The sequence below is a fragment of the Eufriesea mexicana genome, unplaced genomic scaffold (genome assembly GCF_001483705.2).
Source record: "Eufriesea mexicana isolate 0111107269 unplaced genomic scaffold, ASM148370v2 scaffold8845, whole genome shotgun sequence".
Classification (NCBI taxonomy): domain Eukaryota; kingdom Metazoa; phylum Arthropoda; class Insecta; order Hymenoptera; family Apidae; genus Eufriesea; species Eufriesea mexicana.
The window spans coordinates 116,148-131,995 of record NW_016916586.1 but is presented as its reverse complement, the minus strand read 5'-3'; the positions used below and the strand labels follow the sequence as shown (position 1 = coordinate 131,995).

Genomic DNA, 15,848 nt, shown 5'->3' with positions numbered 1-15,848 from the left:
TCTAACGAAAACAAATCGAACGGAAGTCGTAAAATTTGTGAAAGGAAAGATTTAGCCAACGATGAGACATAAGTAAACCAACGACGAAGCATTCGAATATTGTACGAAATACTCGAATGCTGAAACAAAGACAAAAAGAATGAAAGAAATAAAATCTGGAAGAAGAAAAATAATTAGAACCTGAAAAAAGAAATTATTGTTAAATTATTTAATAAAGCGGACAATGGCCAACTGAATAGCCATTGATCTAGCCAACGATGATATAAAAATAAACCAACGACGAAGCATTCGAATATTATACAAAATACTCGAATGCACAATCATTGAAACCTAGAATAAAAGAAATAGAATCTGAAAGAAGAAAGGTAATGAAAACCTGAAACAAAAAATAATTAGAACCTGAAAGAAAAAATATTAACGCGGACCTCCCGAAGTCGAACCGACAACTGGCTCGAGCCTGCACGCGGGCCCCTTATATAGCGGCGGCCGGCCGAAGATCGGCGAAAATTTCCGAACTTTACCGATTCCTTTAAAAGTTACTTTTTCGCTGTAATAACTAACAATTTATTAACTTTTTTGACTCTTATCGTTAATATACGTTACAAACTATTTGTTATCAACAATTTTAATTTGCTATTAACAATAAATTTATTAATTTATTAACTTTTTGTAAGTTACGAATACATTTTAACACAAATACGTTGTTTGTTTAAGGAGTAGCTAACAATTTATTAACTTTTTTGACTCTTATCGTTAATATACGTTACAAACTATTTGTTATCAACAATTTTAATTTGCTATTAACAATAAATTTATTAATTTATCAGCTTTTTGTAAGTTGCGAATACATTTTAACGCAAATACGTTGTTTGTTTAAATAGTAGCTAATAATTTATTAACTTTCTTTACTTTTATCGTTAATATAAGTTGTAAAATATTTGTTATTAACGACAAATATAGTAATTTATTAACTTTTTGCTAATTATAGATACATTTTCACGCAAATACGTTATATATTTTAGTAATAACCTATAATTTAGTAATTTTTCTACTTGTATTATAAATTTACGTTGTGCCTAATCTGTTATTAAAAATAAGTGCAATAATTTTTACATTTTTGCAAATTATAGGTTCATTTATACATTGGTATGATATTTTTCAAGTGATAACCAATGATTTATTAATTCTTTTACTTTTATTATAAATTTACGCTATGAACAATTTGTTATTAATAAGAAATTTAATTATTTATACATTTGTTTGAACTATAACTGTATTTTACTGACGTCATGGACAAAAATTCCGTTCACTTATCTCTCGGAGCCTCAAAAATGGTCGAGTGTTCAACCGAAGTATCGAAAATTTACAAGAGGTAGGATATAGCTTAAGCTTTGTGCGTAACTCCTAGCTTGGTATCGTTTTGCAAAGAAAAATCTTTGGAAAAGAATACCAATTACCAGGTCTCACCACGAGGAGGTGGCTACGCATCGAGACCAGACATGCGCCCTAATGGCGCAACCTACTGATGCTATCCGTATCAAAGATATCCTAATCTAACTTGGAGCGAAAGAAGGTAAAGTGAATCTACTGACACTTTATTATATTTCGTGTCTTACAAAGGGAATTCGCGATTATTCGAAAGACCGACTAGCCTATAAGACGTACTCCTGTGCACAAGACAACTCACCGAGATTTTCCTAAAAACCTATAAGATCCTTATGCTCGTAACGACTTGTCCCAAGTACAGTCTTCTCGATCACGTCGTGGGTCCGACACGTGTGCTTGACAACTACTCGGGTGTTAATTACGATTCCGATGGTCGACCTACGTCTACTTAACAGACGTGCAGCCTTGAGTCAATAGAACGTGAGTCCTGGGCGCAGCTCCTGATACCCGGATTAGCGATAAGGGCGAAACTTTGTCGCGGTCTTACCGAGAGAAACCGCTCCACGCGTAATTGCGTGTGATAACGATAATTTGAATACGATTAACGTTTTCTCCTGCCCGTTCTGATTTTTTAATTTTTGCCATGTTACCGTGCGACGTGTCCTGACCATGGCGTGTTACGTCGTACATGAAACCCTGCGCTTTCTAAGAAGGGTACTTCACTCGTGGAACGTGGGTATTCTTGGACTTCTTCGTGATTCCATGGCGTACGATACTTCTGTTTTTAGACTGTATTAAAGGTAACTTGAATTGGTATAACGTGGAATTCTTGGAACGAATATATAACTTGCACGAATTTGAGGAAGATTTTTAATTAATAATGTAACATTAGACGGAGCTTTATTATCTTAAATTAAAAATTGTCGATTCGTTTATTTTTGAAATGAAAGAATGAAATTTTTCCGCTTCCCCGTCTCTGGTTTTTAATTTAAAACGTTACGAAGGCATATATGATATCTGTGATATTTTATTTCTGCTAGAATATCAATGCTACGTTATTATCGTTAAATTTCCATTAACAGTCTAAATAGTTTGAAATTTAATTACGAATTTTATATAATTAAAATGTGAATCTGTTTGGAAATTTAAGTATAAATCTTGTGCAATTTTAATACAAGTGTACTTTGAAATTTAATTATGAATTGTATATAATTTAAATTTATTATGTAATTCAAATATGCAATAATGTTACTGCGTTTTGTTGTTTAAATATTATGCTTTCTTGGAATGTTTAATATTTCTAGAATTTTACGTAATCCACGAGAATATTAGCTCGTAATAGTTCAGGGAAAAGGAAAGAGCAGAAGGCGGAATCTTCTGGAGAATGCAAGAAGTTTATGACACAATATGCAAATCACGGCACGTGATTGTATACGATTATAGTCGATAATAAAATGAAATGCACGAAGGAAACACACTGCTATAAAATACTACTCTCTGAAATAATTTTTTTCCATGTCGCAGCGACAGTGCCGTGCGAATCAATCCTACTTTCACTTTTATAGTTATGTCACGACTACATAAAATACATTGATTATCCGATAAGTTCATATATGCACGTGAATATTCAAATGAACCTAATCTGGGACGAAGTAAGTCGAAGTTTAATCGATAGTTTACTTCGAATTAATTTTTAGTAATGCATTCAGAAATTTGGCGAACAATGTTAAAATTGTGTTATTTAATTTCATTAGTATTAAATAACCTCGCTATTTTCTTACAATTTTTATAATGGAAAATTATATGCACACGTGTGAAGAAAATTATATTTTTAAAAGAAAACAGTTCTTGCCTCCTGTTGCTATAAATACAAATCAACAATAAATCTTTTGCCATAGATATAGCCAAGCACAAAAATTTAATCTCCACAAGAAACAATTTCTTTTTCCTATTACAATCACACGGAGGAAAAATTTTATTTTTAAGAAATCGGGTTTTATTTTGAATTAAATTCTTCTAAAATACCTTTAGCCTTTACTATGTAAATACGAATACAAATATATGTATAAATCGAGAATAAATCTTTTGTCATAGATATACCCAAAGACAAAAATTTTATTTCCACAAGAAATAATTTCTTTTTCCTATTACAAGCACATGGAGGAAAAATTTTATTTTTAAGAAATCGGGTTTTATTTTGAATTAAATTCTTCTAAAATACCTTTAGCCATTGTTATATTCACGTCTGCAGTGAAATCCTCAATAAATATCGTTTCAGACTCTTTATGTTGCCAATTTTTACAGAAAAATGGTATCAAGAAACAAAGATTGGTAAATGAAACGATACGACAGATAGATACAAGTGGAAATAAAAATTGTAGAATAAAGTGGCCAAATAAGAGGTTGGAGATGAAAAGGTTCGCCAAAAATTCGAAAGCACTACAATAGTGCAATCATCGACGAGCAATCTGAAGACTTTTTTCCTTAATTGATCGCAAAAAGTAGAATCGATTCTCTCTTGTTTCTTGAAAGGCAGGAAGGCGTGATCACGGAGAAACGACACGCGATGCTTCGTGCGCCAAACGATACAGCCTTTGATTTCAGCTTTGCCATTCTTATCGATGCTTGATACGTGTTTCTGACATGTTTCGCACGAAACGAACTTTCGCGATTCTTGTCCACGATTTTTCAAACATCACGCTGTAATTGAAAGTTAAAATTGCCTGGTGAAGGCCTTCGCGTAATTCGCCATTTTTCGTCTCATCATTCCGTTCTTCTTTTCAAGCACCACGTTTGTCCCGATCGTTTTATCTTCGTTTCTTAATTTTTATTATATTATTATTAACGAGGGATCAGATTTGCTTTATTTTAAATCAAGCTGGAATTTAAAGGTATCAATTTTGGAGAAAGTTTTTGGGGGAAAAGTAGCCTACTTATGAACAAAATTGTCCTAATTTTTATTACATAATTTTATTTGGATCACGTAGAATTATAGGTAGATTAATTTCGTGATAAAAATTAGTATATCTTCTCATATATTTTTCCTTCATTAAGATGGAAATTAAATTTTTGGGAAAATAAATATACAGAATGTTCATAAGATAAAAATACAAGAAAAATAAAATTCGAATAAAATTAGGAAAATAGGAGTACTTATAATAATATAATAAGAAATTAGAATAATAAATCCATTTTTATATACATCTGACAAAACTAGGTGTTAATAGATAGAAAACTAATAGAACAAAGAGAGTTGTAATTCAGCAAGTAGTACAACCTAAGAATGGTCAGACAGGACTAACAAAATAATATAATAACTATCATAGTGCGTGTATTAGAAAGACTATAATGTAGCAATACGGCACTATAGTAACACGTTGTATTACCATATACTAACACACAATAATCTATCATAATTATATAATAATACAGTACAGTAGGTATCACATGAATAAATAAAATATTCTCAAATACCACTCTCGCCAAGCAAATCACGAAAATTCAATTACCTTCATCCTACTTGCCACATCCCATTACGAGCAAACCCCTGTCGATACCTGTGCTCTCAACCCGAGCACTAATCACTCCCTCGTAAACCAACATAAACCAACACAAAAATCACCTAACCCCAACCAATTATTTTCTACTTCGCCCGAAAAATAGCAAACAATTTTCGCTCAAGCATCGATGCATACGTACATACATCCACACGCAGCATAACCGGCATTCTAAAGAGACCGTTTAATCACCATCCCTTTACAAGCTGCAGGGAATTCCGCTCGGTGTACAGGGATCGACTGTTTCCTGAAATGAAGATCTTTAGAAACGCGAACGCGTGTATCCGCTTAGGGGGGCCGAAAGGGCGACGGGAAGGATCAGCATCGCGCATAGAGTAGCAGAGAAGCCACGAAACGGAACGGAGGAACCAATTTCAGAGAAGTGGCTACCGGCTAATGGCAATTAGGGGTTGTACGAGTGGCTGGTTGCGGCGGCGCATAAGCGTGCGCTGGAATTTACGAGGCAGACCGCGCGATGGGCAACCTGGTATTATGGATCGCGCTGGATGCAACTGGCCTTTTGTTTTCCCTTTCGATCGTTATTAAATTTCGACCAAGGAACAGCCTGTGCTACCTGCGCGACGTACAACCCATTCTTCGACCCTTGCACAGCCCTACGGTCGATACATCTGCTTTGTGGATTGCTTTTGGAAAGAAAATCCCTTCGCCTTTTCATTCCTAACATTTTTTCTTTCGCCATTTATCGTGAAATTTTGTACTTGTAGAATTATTTTTATCCTTCTTTTATGTAAAACTTCGTATGAAAGAAGAGGGAAGTAAAGGTCCTTGGTAATTCATTTTTAGGGATTTTGGAGGATTTTTCAAAATTTTTATTGTAAAACTTTATACGTGGAAAATTATTTTCTACCTTCCTCTGTATAGAACTATGTGTAAAAGAGGAGAAAGGTAAAGATACCTTCAGTCATTCATTTTTATGGATTTTGGAGGACTTTTAAATTTTTAATTTTTTAAATTTTTTAAATTTTTTATTGTAAATTGTAATTCGTGGAAAATTATTTTCTACTTTTCTCTCTATAGAACGACGTGTAAAAGAGGAGAAAGGTAAAGGTACTTTCAGTCATTAATTTTCAGGGATTTTGAAGGACTTTTAAGAAATTTTTATTGTAAAATTTTATTCGTGGAAAATTATTTTCTACCTTCCTCTGTATGGAACTATGTGTAAAATAGGGGAGAGGTGAAGATACCTTCAACAGTTATTTTTAGGGATTTTGTAGGATTTTTAAGCATTTTTGAGAATTGTTTTTGATGCATGAAAGGGTTAAGTTTTACTAAAAAGATGGATCTATTAATTGATAAATATTCGCGTTTAATTATGCTTAATGGATCGTGCGAAATAATAAATATGTTAATCAGTTAGATGCAATGTAATGGTTTTGCGTTTCGAGATATTTTCAACGCTTTGAAAGCTCCAATATATCATAGAGTGCAGTTACATTCGTCACAAACTGTGTCGTTTGATAAGGGAACGAATGTTTTCTGGACAAGGCCGAATTTAAATTGTACGAGCTGATAAGTGTAAACGTATAGCTGTCGTCTAGCATTTTAAACCGCTTTAATTCGAAGAATTTCACTGATGAGGATAAAACTGGAAGTCCCATTTATCTAATGAAATTTAACACTATTTCATATCCTCGATGGAAGTAGAATAACAAAACTACTTTAAAGGACAATATAAATAATTATTTATAAATATCATATATTAAATATTAAATATAGCTAGTTAAGTATAATGAAACCACTCCTATATGAAATATAATATAAATAATTATTTATAAATATCAGATATTAAATATTAAATATAGTGAAGTATAATGAAACCACTCCAATTTGAAAACTAATATAAATAATTATTTATAAATATCATTTATTAAATATTAAATTAAATATTAAATATAGTGAAGTATGAAACCACTTCTATTTGAAAGATATTATAAATAATTATTTATAAATATCAGGTATTAAATATTAAATACAGTCAAGTATAATGAAACCACTCCTATATGAAATATAATATAAATAATTATTTATAAATATCAGATATTAAATATTAAATATAGTGAAGTATAATGATACCATCCCCATTTGAAAGTTAATATAAATAATTATTTATAAATATCATTTATTAAATATTAAATTAAATATTAAATATAGTGAAGTATGAAACCACTTCTATTTGAAAGATATTATAAATAATTATTTATAAATATCAGGTATTAAATATTAAATACAGTCAAGTATAATGAAACCACTCCTATATGAAATATAATATAAATAATTATTTATAAATATCAGATATTAAATATTAAATACAGTTGAGTATAATGAAACCACTCCTATATGAAATATAATATAAATAATTATTTATAAATATCAGATATTAAATATTAAATACAGTTGAGTATAATGAAACCACTCCCATTTAAATGAATTTTAATTTGTAAAAATATAATTATAACCCAATCCATTATCCAAAACCAGTCATTCTGATTGCCCTAATAGTCCTCCTGTTAATCAATATAAAAAGTGATACAGATCAATGATAAATCCACCAAAGCTCTAATAATCTGGAGCAAATTTAAAGCCCAAAATCCCATAAATTTAGGCGCCCATGAAAGATTGAATTTATCTGCACCTTCGACTGCAATTCTCCAGTAAAATCTTGACCATATGCTCCGTCGATATGAAATCCCTCTTGCACTAAACGTAATTTCAACGGAATCCATAATGCGTCGCCATTTCTTGCCTAAGCGCGCCGTAATCGTTAATTCTGTTCGATAAAACGTGAAAGTGGGCGAACAATTAACGCGAACGCAATGCCCATGGTGGCTCGTTGCCGTCACACATGCCTTATTCTGCGTGATTAAGGCGATCCAATATTGCATGCAATAATTGCAATCAATAGACGTTCCAAGATTTATCGCTGATGGAAATGGACAGGCGGTACATATATGCATTTACCGTGACAGATGTATACGTTCCAACCTATGAATTTCCGTAGGCAACGCACAAGCGATGACGTTAATAGGAAATTCAATATTCTCTATCGTTCGTCCTGCAAAATTGCGTGATATAAGTAGCCGTCGATAATTGCAACGAAACGTTTGCGCCCGCGATACGAATCTACACGTGCCAGTGAACTGTATATTTAATAAAGAATAAACGCGACGAGTTTTATACGCGGTTTGATGCGTGCTAATTCGCCATGTATGATTTTAGAGCGATATTTTCACTGGAAACGACGTAGAAATGAATTTTGTATATGCGGGAGGAATACTTGGAATTAATTTAGCAGAGAGAGATAATAAAGAGGGAAATAGAGATAACAGAAAATGGAGATGGGCTTCCCGAAACGCCGAGATATCGAATTCTATTTCGAAAGCTCAAAATTGAAACATTGCGTATATTTTCTTAATTTTCTTCGATGATTCGAAATTTTTTGAAATTTATTCAAAATTTCTCACGAAATGAAATCAGTCTATAAGATTCTAGAAGAGTCTCGAAAATTTGGAGAATTGAAATATTAAGTTCGAGTATGCTTATATCGAATTCCTTTTGGAAAGCTCAAAACTGAAACTTTGCGTATATTTTCTTAATTTTCTTCGATGATTTGACATTTTTTGAAATTTATTCAAAATTTCTTACGAAATGAAATCAGTCTATAAGATTCTAGAAGAGTCTCGAAAATTTTGAGAATTAAAAAATTAAGCTTGAGTATGCTCATGTCGAATTCTTTTTGGAAAGCTCAAAACTGAAACTTTGCGTATATTTTCTTAATTTTCTTCGATGATTTGACATTTTTTGAAATTTATTCAAAATTTCTTACGAAATGAAATCAGTCTATAAGATTCTAGAAGAGTCTCGAAAATTTTGAGAATTAAAAAATTAAGCTCGAGTATGCTTCTTATAAACAGCGTTCTTAATTTCCTAAGAAATTCGATTCCTGTCTGGAAAATTTATCTTTGGGGATGAATGTCACTAGAAACCCTATTTAAGTAAGTACTAAAGTGGCTATCATTTTTCGGAGCTTGGTATGAAATTTAAAATTCGAGAAGTGAAACTTGTTACGAAGATTAAAACTCTGGGTACGGGAACTTTTATATCCTCTAAACGAACTGCTTCTTTACTTAAGAATTACTTAAGTGACTGAAGGGTTATCAAGGCATGATACGGACGGATAGTGCCTCTAATCTCGGAACCAGAATAATTTATATTCCCCTGATGCATTATCTGAAAGTGTACGAAGTTCGATGCAGCAATAACTTTTTACAATTTCATTTTCGTTTAATAATAAATATCACAAGCTAGCTCTATGCATTAAAATAATCAACTGCGTTTGGAAATTGCCTACCACTGAAAATTTTCCAGTAGTATTAAATTAAATAACTTTTCACATTATCATTGAATAAAAATTATTCAGATTATAGCGAAGAAGTTATTTAATATAGCATAGTATATTAATTAATATTCGATACTTCATACAGAGAATGACGAGCTGCATCAATTAGTAGATTGAACAATTAATTAATATTAATATTTACCAAAATTTATCGAACTATGTACCTCCTGGAACCATTCAGTTCCTATCTAAAACATTTTCTAATATTATCAACAGCTCTGAAAATATTCGATTATGTGAACTTAGACAAAAATCATTAGACCAAGAACCACTAACCCTTCCCACAGAATTATAACGCAAACATTAATTCAAATTAAAAATTAAAAATGAAGATCTAATAATTATTCATACTCTATTCTTACCTAACAATCAAGAGGAACCTTTTTCATTTTATCTCAAATCTATGTACATTCTAGTCTCTCAAATTATAACCAACCATAAATCTAGACTACATGGATCATAAGTCGATAGATAATATTTCGCAAACCCAGAAAGTCACGTGCTTCCACAGCCTGGCCATCATTGACGCGCCATTTTGTTGGATCGTCCGTGCAGACCACAAGACAGAGTCTGTTGTGGTAGCCAAGAAATGAAATAATTGAGATTTATCGCCGGTCCGCGTCGACAGGATTTTAAGAAGTTCTTTCAGCATGTAATACGGCCTCTTTCGAGCCTGTGCCGCTCGTTTACGTGGTCGTAAATGTCTCGAAAGACTCTCCTTAACCCTGAGCAACGCGATAGCCTCGCAAGACGCGTGCAGCTTCCACGTTCCTCCTTCGTTTCCGTAATTTCGTACATCTCACTCGCCGAAGTTGCGTCGTTCAGACCTCGGTGTCGGTGAATTGTCGCGTGCTTTACTCCGGAATTGTCGGTTCCTTCGAACAGCCTCACGCTTCAACGGCTGACGCGTCAAACGATTCGGGTTAATTAGGGTTTTAAATGAATAGTTGCGGGGCACGAGTAACTTTCGCGGCTTTATTTAGAAAGTAAAACGAGAGGTCGATTAAAATAGGTAGGCGAAAGTACTGTGTTCAGTTTTATTTGTACTATAAAATTAGCGAAAGTGACTGGTTTTAGATTACTTATTTTTGGACTCACGGGGTATATGCAACAGCTTTCGGATAAATTATCGATGGATTTTGTCGTGTTAGATAATACTATCAGGGAGTTCTAGTGTCGTGGAAATACTTGCGAACATTTTATGAGCTGAATCCACAGATAAAAATAAATGGAAGTTCATTCACGAAACGATTTAAATGAAATATTGGCTAAAGGAGAGTAGTAACGTATACCGTATACGTGAATAAAATAACAGGTATAACAAGAAGCAAGTGATGAAATTGTATATATTTAATAATATGAATTTTTAAACCAATTCTTTTTTGAGAAAGAAGTTTTAAGCGACAAAATATTCTTTTCTATTCTATCAATTGAGTTACGATTTTTCAACACCCTGTATATATCTATTTACTTTCATCATGCTAGTCTAATTACTGTCAATTATGGATAGTACATGAATATATGTAATACAAGTCGTTACTTTCAATTTTAATATTGGATTAAAAAATATAATCTACACCTAACCCAAATCATGATTTTTGGACACCCAGTATACACCTATTTGTTTTCAACATTCTGCACCCAATTATTTTTATTTATGACTAATATATTAATACACTGGTCAGAGAACACAAATTTAACACAAACTACAATTTTTGGGCGCCCGCTATATACCTATTTATTTCCATCATTCTATCTAAATTACTCTTATCTGTCAATTATAAATAAATGTACTCGTTAGTTCCAGTATTATTATTAAATTAAAAAATATACCTAACTTTAACCTGACCTAAGTCATAATTTTTGGACACTTAGTATATATCTATTTGTTTTCAACATTCTGCACCAAATTATTTTCATTTATGACTAATATGTTAATACACTGGTCACAGAACATAAATTTAACACAAACCACAATTTTTGGGCGCCCCCTATATACCTATTTATTTCCATTATATTATCTTAATTATTCTTATCTGTCAATTATAAGTAAATGCACTCGTTATTTCCAGTGTTATTGTTAAATTAAAAAATATACCTAACCCAAATCACGATTTCTTGACACCCAGTATATACCTATTTGTTTCCAACATCCTGCACCAAATTATTTTCATTTATGGTAAATACATTAACATATTGGTCAGAGAACGTAAATTTAACACAAATCACAATTTTTGGGCGCCCGCTATATACCTATTTATTTCCATCATTCTATCTAAATTACTCTTATCTGTCAATTATAAATAAATGTAGTCGTTAGTTCCAGTATTATTATTAAATTAAAAAATATACCTAACTTAAACCTGACCTAAGTCATAATTTTTGGACACCTAGTATATACCTATTTCTTTTCAACATTCTGCACCAAATTATTTTCATTTATGACTAATATATTAATACACTGTTCACAGAACATAAATTTAACACAAACCACAATTTTTGGGCGCCTCCTATATACCTATTTATTTCCATTATATTATCTTAATTACTCTTATCTGTTAATAACATATAAATATACTAGTTACTTCCAGTGTTATTGTTAAATTAAAGAATATACCTAACCTAAACCTAATCCAAATCACGATTTTTGGACACCCAGTATATACCTATTTTTTTCGGACATTCTGCACCAAATTATTTTCATTTATGGTAAATACATTAACATATTGGTCAGGGAACATAAATTTAACACAAATCACAATTTTTGGGCGCCCCCTATATACCTACCTATTTCCATCATACTGCCTTAATTATTCTTATCTGTCAATTATAAATAAATGTACTCGTTAGTTCCAGTATTATTACTAAATTAAAAAATATACAATATTTTCACGTCACTTCCCCATTGTCATCATTATCATCATCAAATTACGCCATTTCCCAATTCCAGGCTCCTTAATTCCTCGCGAAGGAAGAGATAAGATCCGAATCAACTGGAGTCTCTTTCGAGTAAAATGCGCCTTATGAAGTTACCCTATTAAGACGTGACAATGCGTGTGCACCAAGTCGTCTCGTGGCGGGAAAGTATAAAGCATTCCCGACGATCGAGTTTGAACGCGAGTTGTCACACGTAGTTTAAGAAAAACCTCTGTCTCTCGTTTGCTAAACGCGTTGCTCCGTCCCCGGCCGGAATTAGACACCCCTATCCCATCGCCCCCTTGGATTCGTTCGCGTTATCCCGAGGAAAATGGGACGACGACGCTCCGTTGGAATAATTTGCAGTTTTCACGAACGACAGCGCGCAGAGGACAAGTTCGGAAACTGGTGACGCTCGCATAAGTTGGTTAAAGTTAAGCTGTTCGCAGGCGAAATTTGTTTTTGCGAATAGGCGAAAGCTGGTTATACGAGCCATGATGAATTAGCAATTTTTACCCAATTTCTCGTTTCTTCCTTTTTATCTTGACATGAACATTCGTCCTGTATTAATTACGCTGCGTTTACATTAAAGACTGCTTGTGAGAAGGATTTGTATTCTCGGTCATGAGAGTGTATATAGGGTGATCCGTAAGTCACGATGCAAGCAGAGTTTGATTTTTGGGGAGATTCGATAAACGAGAATTAAAGATAGTGGAATTTTGAGGCCTCCTTTTTGAACAGAGTGCATTTGAAAATCAGTATGCCTGGTTTAACACCTTTGACTGTCATAGTGGTTATCAGTGATCGGTGCTTGACTCCTCAGTGAGGCCATGATGGTCACCTGTGCCTGACGATACTGGAGTAACTTTTTAAATTTATATTTGTCTTATTCTAACCATTTTTTGAATATCTGAACAATGTAAATAAATAGGGAATTTTGAATAGAAGACAGTAATAATTTAGGTATAAATTCGTGAATATATTCCGAAGAATAAATGGAAATTTTATCAGGGTAGCATAGTGCGTGGCAGTCAAAGTGTTAACAATCGATGTTGCAGATTTTATGACAGTCGTTTCTTTCGTATTCTGCGATTTTGTCGTAATTTTTGAATTAAATTTTGTGGCATTGGCGAGTGAACCGAGTGACTGTCAACGCGATTGATGAGCGTTGGAATGATGTTTATGCTAGAGTGCCAATAGTGTGAGAAGAATGAATGAATAAATTCCTAGAATGCACGTGGAACTTTTGGACGCTTGACAGTGTATAGTAGTGGTATGTATGAATATAGGAGCATAGAAATATAGGAATAATACTAATATAGGATAAAATGTATAAGGATATAGGAGTATGCGGTGTGTATGAATACAAAAATTGGTTCTAGAAAGTCGTTTGTAAAAATCACGTAGTCAGCTGTATTACCATCTAATATGAAATTAAAAGATAAAAATAAGAAAATAAGGAAAGCTGAAGATAAAAGAAGGAAAGCTCTAACCTGCTGCACCCATTCCTGCAATTTTAAACAATCTGTGTGTATATAACATTTTTGTCTTATTTAAACATACATAATCTACTGACAAGGTGTGAACACAAAAATCTGAGACACCCTGTATATTTTTCAAAACTATATTTTATCATTCTGACTATTTTTTAAGGAAAATGTCAATTAGAATTGCAGTTGAAATCGAAACTACAGCAATATTCTGATAATAAATAAGTATATTCTAAACATAAAACAGTATACATATTTGCATTAGAAGATAGAATAAGAAGTATTATTAAAATATATTTTCGTTCCTGTATTAGGGGGTTGAGTACAGAAATTACGATTGAATCACCAAGGAAAGTAATTTTTTGGGATATCCTTGAATTAATAATAAAATTGGGGAAAAAACTCGTATGCAGAATGTATCGCGTCAACTAGGGGAATTTTGACGAATAATGGGGACATTGCGTTGCAAATATTTGCAGAATAGCGCGAATGAAGTACTGTGTTCTTTGAGTTTCCCTCGACGAAGCTAAAACTGTCTAAAAATCCGATATCAGTTCCGATCCCCTGTAAAATCTACCAAGTTTCAAGACAACCTGAATTTTCGAGGAGCGAAGTTTTCTTGTTAGCCTGAAAGCGACACAAAGCAGCATCGAAATTCATATTCGACATTTTGAAAACGGCAGTTACTTGCCGAAGAAACAAAATAAAGAGCGCGGGATATTGAATCGAAGTTGGAAGCAAATAGATTGAAGACACGGTTGCCTAAATCGGGGCTGCTGGTTGAAAACTCACTTTTCCCATAATTTTTCCCATAATTTTCTCTGTTAATATAAACTCTACTACATAGAACCTTAAATTACTTAGTGACTGTTATGTCACTTACCTTCATTTCCAAAAATTATTACCATTAATACTCTTCAAGTTTCCAGAATAATGAATTCGGAAATTATTATCGACACTAAGACACACAATGATACAGTATTAACAATAAATACAATACAAACCTATACAGTACAAACCTAAAATACAGTACAATACAGTACATAATACAGTAAAAACCTAAAATACAGGGTGGTTCGATTATTTTCTACGTAACTAGTATTCCAATTTTCTTTTATTCATCATGGATGATACGATGACACTATGTAGTAATGGTTAACATAGATTCTGGATATATATGTGCTGATACAATAAAGGAACTATGTATGTAAGAAAGGGATGAGTGGGACAAGTATGCATGAGATGCCAATATCTAATGAATTCAGGTTATCGTGATAAATGAGTATGCGTGTAATGATTGAAGTATTGATGAAAGTAGAAAGAACAAACCAGAGAGATTGGGCTTAGGTCAGTTGTAATTGAGTTGTAATAGTGAAAATAGGTGTGAGTATGAGATTGCGAAAAATTAACACTAGAACTACCAACCCAGTGAAAATGACTGGTTCTAGAATTTTTCTTTTCGCAATCATCGAACACAGACACCTGCTTTAAGAATAAAAATGGTACCAACTGATAGAACTCAAAGAACTGTAATCAATATATTCACTCATATTCATCGTATCGCTGAAATGACCATAATCTGTGCACGTTATAGTTAGATGCCCACTAAAGATCGGTAGTTCTAGCGTTAATTAGATTTATACTTAATACTTGTGTTTGATTATTTTTGTAATTAAATAAAGACTTGTTCTTATTGCTATTGATATTTCATCCACCACTAACAGATGTACGTTTTAATTTAGGGCCCTAATTGGTGGGCCTGATCATTGAAATGAATAGAAAGTTAATTTGGGGAATCCCTCAGACTTTCTGAAATTAATTCACGAATGGAATAAGTAATACTGAAATAATATTACTGTATGCAGTATACTATTTAATAGTAAAGTAATAAATTAAATTCTCATCCCCTAAATTAACTATGATAATAATTTCGAAGAATCTCGAAGCTAATGATTTTTAACTTTCTTTACGAGTTTTATTGTTAGAATTTCGCGGCTCCCAAAGCAACAGATGAAAATAGGGAATGGATTAAAGGAAAATAAATGAATTAATTAAAAACTCGTATTGGAACCTTGGCCAGGA

The 15,848-nt window shown here is 32.7% G+C and overlaps 1 protein-coding gene across 1 annotated transcript in view; it reads left to right on the top strand.

The window, feature by feature from the left end:
- Window positions 1-15,848, top strand: part of LOC108553011 (hemicentin-1) — a 123,674-nt gene that overhangs the window by 41,154 nt on the left and 66,672 nt on the right. The gene's annotated exons all lie outside the window — the stretch shown is intronic.